A 9,231-nucleotide genomic window follows, 5' to 3' on the forward strand; every position below is an offset into this window, starting at 1 on the left:
CGCAGTGCTGGCGGCGCGGCGGGGACATGGAGGTGGTGGGGCAGGGAGCGGGGGTGAACCCTGGTGTTTTGTTTAGGTTAACGAATGTGTTTTTCGTTTTATTTTTTCAGGCGAGGAGAAGGAGGAATAAGGATCCCTGCAGGTCTCGGAGGCCGTCGGGATCCCTGCCCCCCCCCCGCACACCTGTAGGACCTTGCCCTTCCCGCCTCTTCGTGCGTGTTTGCACTTGGAGAGTTTTGTAACCCTTCACCTCAGCCTGCGGCCCTGCGGAGACCAGGAAGAGTTAGATAGGATGGAGGGGCTTTGGAGGCAGAAATACACCCTAGGAGCGTGATAAGGGGTTCCCTGCGCTGCTCTCTCCGTTGCTATAGAAAGGTGACTTTGGAACCAGTGCACCTCCGAGCCTGCCTCCTTCATGGGGAAAAGTGGAGGTGTCCTGCCACTACTGCTGTTGCTTGGCCCTCTCAGCGGGCTCAGCCTGGTGCCTTCATCAACTGTTTCTGATGGCAAAGTGTTTTCCTGCCTTGCTATGTGGCTGGTGGTTGTGGCACTAAGCCAGGGAAGAAGGGCATCCATCGTCATGCTTAGCGCGTACGCTGCTGTACTGCCTTTCTGTGAAAGTTTGGGATAGACAGATGGAATTGTGGGTGGCTATTATGTTATATCATATTCATGTCCAAAGAAGTAAAATGACATTCTTAAATCACTGAGATGCACGGGTGGAAGCGATTGTCACATGCAAAATACCTTTATGTTGGAGGCAGAGGGGACTTTTTTATATAGCTGCAAGGCCAGGGATCAATGAAAGGACTGTAGTTTTAAATACTTTAAAAAAAAAACCAACAACAACAAAACCCAAAAATGCACAAGGGAACAGGAGGTGCTTTAATGTATTTTTAATTATGAGTAAAAAGAAGCTTTTGAAAAATGATGATGATTTTTAAATTTTAGAAGTTTGTGCTAGTTGATAAAGTTTGAGAATGATCAACAACCAGAAAGAGGATAACTTCAGTTCTATCTTCATGTTTTCAGAAGAAATAAATATCACAGGATTGAGGGTCTTCAACAGATTTAGGTCACAAAAAAAGGAGAAGGGAATGTGTTTTTGCCTTATTGTTATGAACCCCCCCAACTGGAAAGCAAGACATATTTCTAGATACACAGCTTATTTATAAGATAACAAGGCAAAGCTTAGGCTAGCATATGCATAGGGACAAAGATATCAGATTCTTCAGAATAACTCAGTTGTTTCATATCCCAGTGGCTGTGATATTTTATAGTTGGCTTAACCAATACATCTTACTAATTTAACTCTCTAAGGCCACTTTGAATAACAAATCCTCTCAGTGAGATTTTTAAAATTCTGGATATAACATTAATGGAGATCACAGTTGCACACAATTCCTCTGAAATGGACAAAATGGTTACAAGATACTGAAATATTAGAGCATAATGGGAATTGACACTACATTGTCTGCTCAATATTGCACTAATTTTACCCTTGGTCATTTTAACTCTGATAGAAGAAATGGAAAAGGCCTGAAGATTTATCAGAGGAAACTGCTAAAGAGGTGGATGATTAAAAGATGTTGCCAGGGTTAGGTGCTGTTCCTGGGGTATAAGACAGATCAGCTCAGTGTAAAAGTGAAATTTTTGAGGTTCTATGTAAATGTTGGTCTCTGCTGTAAGTCTCAGAAACCTCAGCATTTCTGCATTCTCAGATTCTGAAGATCAACATGATGTAATATAACGGGGACAAAATATTGTAGGCATGAATATTGAATTCCCTGACAATTAAAACCTTCTTAGTTTTGTCTGTTATTTCAAGCAAACTCCATGCAGAATGGCTTGTAAAGCAGAGAATAACTGAACTTTTTGATCCTCCAATAACATTGTCAGTGCAAACTGTTCACAGAGAAAAAAGGTAAGTTTGAAAACTCATACGTGTCTCTTAACAGATCTCTTACTAGATTATTAAAGAATTGTGCATATTACATGTTTACTTTTGCATAATACATGGTAACATGGCAAATATATCTGTTGCCTTTGAACTGAAGACAGATGAATGACAGATGTAATGACTCATTCTGTCATTACAATTACAAAATTTAAGATAAAGGCTCCCAAATAAATCTTAAGATAAAGGTTCCCAAACAAAGTGATGGCATGACTGATAAGGGAATTGACTAATAATTAAAGGAATGAAATACAATGAAGACCATTTATCACAGTCTTAAGGAATATAGAACCGGTGTAAGATCTTTAGAGGCAGAATTACACGGTTGATGAAAATTATACTGTCAATATAGTACACTCACATTACTTTAAGGTGTTTGACTTGTTACTGGATGATTCTTAAAGACAGTAGAGCAATACATATTCAGAAATGGCAAACAGCATGTTTATTCAGAATTGTTTGATATGTCTCCAGACTGTATTTGTGAATGGAAAATCTTCCATGAAGAAGGGGTATGTCTAGATGGTCCTCTCATTTCCAACCCCTTTTCCATGACCTGGAAGAAGAGGTAGAATCAAAATTAGTGTTTTTTATGGATAATGCTTGGACCAGGAAAATTACTCAGACTACTGACACAACGCAATTTGAGTACTCAGCTTTCATGACATATCAGTATTCTAAGTGTAAAGGTGCAGCTAGAAACAAAGCATGATGCACGCTTAGGGGGTGCACCTCTCTGTTGTGGCAGTCAGTGATTAGTAGTAGTCCTAGTAAATAACCAGCAACCATAAGCTTTTATTGCTATTTTGTGGCCCAAAAAGCAAACTGCATCTTTTGTTAAGAAATGGAGGAACCTGAAGTAGAAAAGCAGGAAAACTTGATTACTTTTGTATCAGTTATTTCGTCTGAATACTAATGCAACATGGTGTCTAGTTCTGCTGTCCTAATTGAAGATCAATGTAGAATACCTGGAGAGGGTTAAAAAAAATTAAATAATACTTTAATTGCGAGCCCTGCCAAGCAAGGGCTTGAGGCAGACTGCAGCTGCCCTTCCTCAGCCAGCTCGGTGGCTGTGCCTGCTCCAAGCCATGACAAAGTGAAAGCACTGATGGAAGTCATCTGAAATCTAACAAAGTTTTGAAAAAAAGATCCTTTCATTCCTTCAACAGGGGAGAAAATTTTAAACCGTATAAATTCTTTAAATAAAGTTTGTGAAATACTTTTGTAAGACAGATCTAAGACAACTACAGTAATTTATTGCATTAAACAGAACATATTCTTGGATTCCTGCGTTACAAATAGGTAAGGTCAAGACCCCCAAATGTACAATTTGTCATCAAATTTAGCGAATCTAACAATGACTTATTTCATTCTGGTTTACCGCTTCAGATCATTAGGGTAACATTCAACAGTCATTTCAACTTTTCATACACAAATTGAGCCCAGCAGAAGAAGTTACAATCCAGTGGTCCAGAACATTTTAAGAGGTACTGTAAATGAACTTGAGTTTGGAAACTGCTGTTAATCTTAAAGACATTTAAAGTGTAATCTCTCTGAAAAGATCTGCAGATTTAAGGAATGTGGAAAGAAACCTTTGTTTGACTTCACTCTCAAAGCTGTAAGTGCTGGTGGGCATGACAGAGTGACTTAGAAAGCATTTCTAAAAACCTTGTTAAAGGAAGAAATTATTTCAGGCTTTGGGCCTAGTTCTCCCCTTCTGGAGTTTTCCATGGCAGCATAACTAAGATCACATAGCTTTCCAGGTTTCTTTCAATTAATGTTTAACAGATAAAATAAATGGAATGGTTTAGGCAGTATTGATCCTGCTCTGGATCAGAGGATGGCCTGATGACTCCTGTTGACTCCAGTCCATTTCCCATCGTACTACAGTACCCTTATTTCACACACACACACAGAGCCTAAGATTTATTTATTTTTTTAACCTCAGGAGGTCTGTAGAAGCTGGAAGAGTACAGAAAAGACTGGAGGCTAGTTCCTCAGACCTCCTGAATAAAATCCAAAAATATGTACCAAAAAGTGTCTGTGCAGTAGATGGAAGAAGTTAGTGCCTCAGAGTGAGATTCATGATAGCTTCCTGCTGTGGAAGGACCCATGTAAGACAGCAATAAAAATGGTGAACAAGGGCACAACACTTAATTTCTTATTATTTCTGGGGTGCGGGCACATAACTATTTCCATGGGAAACTGCCTGGAGCACCTCCTAAAATTAGGCAACTCATACATTTCTGTGAAAATTGTACAAGGAGTGAGTCATTCCTTTAGAGCACTGGAGGAAACATTAAATGGTTGTCCTGGGTTTGGCTGGGATAAAGTTAATTTTCTTTCTAGTAGCTGATACAGTGGTCTGTTTTGTATTTAGGACGAGAATGGTATTGATAATACACTGATGTTTTTAGTTGTTGCTGGGTAGGTGTAGTGCTCACACTAAACCAAGGACTTTCCAGCTTCCCACGCCCTGCTAGGTGCACAACGAGCTGGGAGAGCACAGCCAGGACAGCTGGCCCAGGCTGGCCAAAGGGATATTCCCTGCCATAGAACGTCATGCTCAGTATATAAAGTGGGGAAGCTGCCAGGAAGCGGGATCACTGCTCGGAAACAGACTGGGAATCAGGTTGTTTTTCTACATGTAGTGAGCAATTGCATTTGTGCATCACTTGTTTTATTTTTATATATATATATATATATATATTTAAAAAATACTTTTGTTATTATCATCTTCAGCTTCCTTTGTTACCCTATTAATCTGTCTTTATCTCAACCCATGAGTTTTTTTCTATTCTCCTCCTGATCCCACTGGTGGGGGGAAGGGTGAACGAGTGTGGTGCTTGGTTACCAGCTGGGGTTAATCCATGGCAATGGTATTGGCTTGGCTTTCCTATAATTGAAAGAAAAGTTTAGAGCACTCGCTGAGGATGTGAGGAACTCAGATGCACCTTCTTGTACATCGGATGGTTTTAGTTACCTTGCTCAACTTGCAGGGACATGGATTCATCACACCCCAAATCAGTGTTGTGACTTAATTAAAAAATACCATGCCTTCCCATATTTTTACCTATTTTATCCAATGCAGATCTGTTGTAAGATAAAATGCAAAATGGAATATATGAAACAGAGTGACCCACTCACAATCACAGAATCACAGAATCACAGAATCACAGACTGGTAGGGGTTGGAAGGGACCTCTGGAGATCTTCTAGTCCAACCTCCTGCTAAAGCAGGATGACCCAGAACAGGTTGCACAGGGTTGTGTCCAGGTGGGTTTTGAATATCCAGGGAAGGAGACTCCACAACCTCTCTGGGCAGCCTGTTCCAGTGCTCAGTCACCCTCAGAGTGAAGAAGTTTTTCCTCATATTCAGGTGGAACTTCCTGTGTCCCAGTTTGTGCCCATTGCCCCTTGTCCTGTCTCTGGGCACCACTGAAAAGAGTCTGGCCCCATCATCTTGACACTCGCCCTTTAGATATTTATAAGCCTTGATGAGATCCCCTGTCAGTCTTCTCCAGGCTAAACAGACCCAGCTCTCTCCGCCTTTCCTCATAAGAGAGATGCTCCAGTCCCTTCATCATCTTTGTAGCCCTCCGCTGGACTCTCTCCAGTAGTTCTCTGTCTTTCTTGAACTGGGGAGCCCAGAACTGGACACAGGACTCCAGATATGGCCTCACCAGGGCAGAGTAGAGGGGGAGGAGTAGCCTGGAGAAGAGAAGGCTCAGGAGGGTATTTTAAATGTATATAAATACCTGAAGGGAGGGTATGAAGAGGACAGAGCCAGGCACTATTCAGTGGTGCCCAGTGACAGGACCAGAGGCAGTGGGCACAACCTGAAACAGAGGAGGATCCCTCTGAACATCAGGAAACATGTTTTTACTGTGAGGGTGACCCAGCACTGGCATGGGTTGCCCAGGGACATTCTGGAGTCTCCAGCCTTAGAGATATTCAAAAGTCACCTGGACATGGTCCTGGGCAACCAGCTCTAGGTGGTCCTGCTTGAGCAGGGGAGTTGGACAAGGTGACCTCCAGAGGTTCTTTCCAGCCTCAATCATTCTGTGATTTGTGGCCTGATTTACTGTAGCGTTAAGATTAAAGTGGTTGTATCTCAAAGTAGTTATTCCAGGCCCCCTTTTAGTCAGTGGAGAAAAAAAGACAAAAAAAAAAAAAAGAAAAAAAAAGTAATTGCACTTTTAGGGCATGATTCATTGCACATTGAAGTAGTCATCCAAAAATAGGTCAGCTGAACTGTGCCGTACAAGTGCCAATATGACAGTAAAGGAAATCTGAAGTGACCAGCTTAATTGGAGACAGCTACCCTGCAGCTGTCTAGTATTAGGTAAGATGAATCCCAGCCAAAGATTTAACGGACAAGGTGTACTATATGTGTGACTCTGTATGTCTGCCCAGCACACTGCTGACAATTGATCGTATGGTGCAATGGATAATACTGCCCAGCGGGGAAGATGGACAGGATGAGGATCTGAATCAGTGAGAGAGATACTCCATCGCTGTTCGGAATGTTTTTCAACAGTAAATGGGCATTGAGGTCTCAGAAGGACTCATCTCTGAGGCAGCTGCTGAAATTGTTTCTTGGTGTATAGTGAGACATGCAGCCAGTTCTAAAAGGCTGTTTTTAGATCATGGACATATCTGCCAGCACAGATAAGGAGCTGCCTGCCAATTCCAAACATACACACACGACATTTACTCAATCACACACAAACATAAACAAGCAAATAAACAACCTCCCCCTCTCATCGACTAATCAAGCTTTTTCTCCTTCAGATGGAAGAGGAAGAAAGAAACAGCCTGTTATTGTTTTGGTTTGTTTTTTTCTTATTTTCTATTTTTAAATACAAGGGGGGGCTCAGATACTATATTGAAGTTGGAGCTATTTAGATACATAAATAAAATATGCAGATTTAGGAGTTAGTTTAGCCCTATTTATCTGGAAAATGAACAGAAATAAAATCATAAAACTTTTGCCAGCTTTGTTAAATGAGATTGGAATTCATCCATTATGTGGGGGCCTTCAATCTTCACCCTATGAATCAACAAAATCAATGAATGTTGGGCTTAATTGGCAAAACTGATTGGATGTTAAAACTGATTTAATTACATCATTGTCATTATAGCAAGGATAAATTTGGCCAAGTCACTTTGATTTTAAAATGCCAGGTTTTCTGTAGAAATTTTGGAAGGAACTGGGGAATGACCTTGTTGAAGATTCAGAATAATGACTGGTTTGGCTCAATAAGCCTGGTCCTATTTCACTGCCTTGAAACTTTCTCTCTTCTATTGAGGAACCATCGGAATTGAATTGAATTGAAGAAAAACTGTCCTGAGACTTTCTGTGAGTATGTATTCAAGTAGTGGATAACATGAATTTTTAAGCTGACATAACAAGTCTTAACACGGCCTCTGATTCATTCCTGACATAGCCAGGCATAATACTGGAGATGTCAGAGTATTTGGAAGATAGGACTGCCAGAGAATGTGCCATAAATATAAAAGAGAATAATTAAATTAGATCCTCTCAGGATGAACATGCTAAACTGAGACCAGAATGCATGTACAGTATAGTAAAAATAAATACTTGTACTGCACAGGCAGTGATTCAGCTGTCATGTGAATTCAGTGAAACTTTTCATACAGACATATTTCAGTGAAGCTACTCATAAGAGTGTTACTCTCACGCAGAAATGGGTTCATGGGGTCACTGACATATTTCTGACCTGATGCCAGCTAAGTGCAATAAGACTGAAATCAGCCATTTTATTTCCTTTATTATTTGTAGTTCAGTGGCTGAGACTGGAGTTCTCTTTTTACTTCTGATAAACGTTGAAAAAGACATTTCACGATTGTTTGCCACAGTTTCCTTCATTACAGGTATGAATAGCAGTGCATAACCATCTTTGAAAAGAGCTTTGAGAATTGTAGAGTTAAACATGAGAGTGAAAAGTGTTTCTATTATTTTCACTGTCAGAATTCACCAACTTCAGGCTTGTCCCCTTTTGCAGTACTCATACAAGCTCTGTCCAATTGGTATTTTGGAGGTCATAAACACATATCCTGTAACACTGAAAAATAACATTATTTAAGATGAGCCAGATGGCATTGTGTTAAAGAGCACACCAGAATTAATTCGATTTTATCTCTTTTTTTTTTTTATTTTAATGGCTATCATGAAGAACTTTGTATCATTGATTTTGTTTATGTCGTGACTATCTACATCTCTGGATTTCACTGAATAAAATTTCTTAAGCTTTGGGCCAATGCTTTGTAAGGCCACCCATACAACAGCGAAATGGTTGGGAACTCCAGCCCACTGAGTGGGATTCAGTTCCAGATTAAGACCTTTGCATTCAGATGTCTCCGTGTGAAATAGGGATCCTGTGGTGCCATTGTTAAGTGTCGGTGAAGGTCTGGTTAAAACACTCAGTAGTGCCTCCAGAATGACCTGACCAGCTAATGGAGACTGATTTCAGTCATCTAAACAGAGGCATCTAGCATCACTTTTAGGTGGTGTGAACCTGGCTTGCAGTTGTTGTTCAGGAAAAGTATGGGTGTCCTCTAAGTCCCTTGTCAAATGTAGATGCCTTAGATGTCCTGGAGCATCCAGTGGTGGGAGATGACAGTAAGACAACTGTATCCCTCTGTCCAGGCTTGATTCAGTCACTATCACATAGGCTCCTAGTGCCATTTCAGGTGAAAGAGGGTACCTAAGACCCCTGCATGGGTCTGGCAGATATGGTTAAAACTGGGAGAGAAATATGCCCTTCTGGAGTGGCAGCTGAGAGCCCCAGGATTCTGTGGAACCTACCTAGAGCTAGGTGTCTGCCTGAGTGATTGGACTGAGCTCTTTGAGTGTCATCTAGGTTGTGCTGAACCGCTCTCTAGGCTCCCCTGACTGTATTGACTAGATTGCTGTTGATTATAATGGAAAGACATCTAGCTTGTGAAATTCTCTAAATTTGGGTGTGTTAGTCCTGAACTGAATCTTAACTTTTTTTTTTCTTTTTTTTTTTTTTTTTTTTTTACTATTTTGGACACCATGGCATGGCATGGCATGGCATAGAATAGACTATTTCAGTTGGTAGGGACCTACAATGATCATCTAATCCACCTGCCTGACCACTTCAGGGCTGAGCAAATGTTAAAGCATTATTCTAACCTGCCAGTAATCCTTTTCTAAAATATGATGTGTTTTCTTTTATAGCACATTCTATGTGTTCTTCTTTTTCCTGAAGTTTTTGTTTCTTTCAA

This window comes from Balearica regulorum, chromosome 1 (assembly GCF_011004875.1).
Source record: "Balearica regulorum gibbericeps isolate bBalReg1 chromosome 1, bBalReg1.pri, whole genome shotgun sequence".
In the NCBI taxonomy this organism is placed as follows: domain Eukaryota; kingdom Metazoa; phylum Chordata; class Aves; order Gruiformes; family Gruidae; genus Balearica; species Balearica regulorum.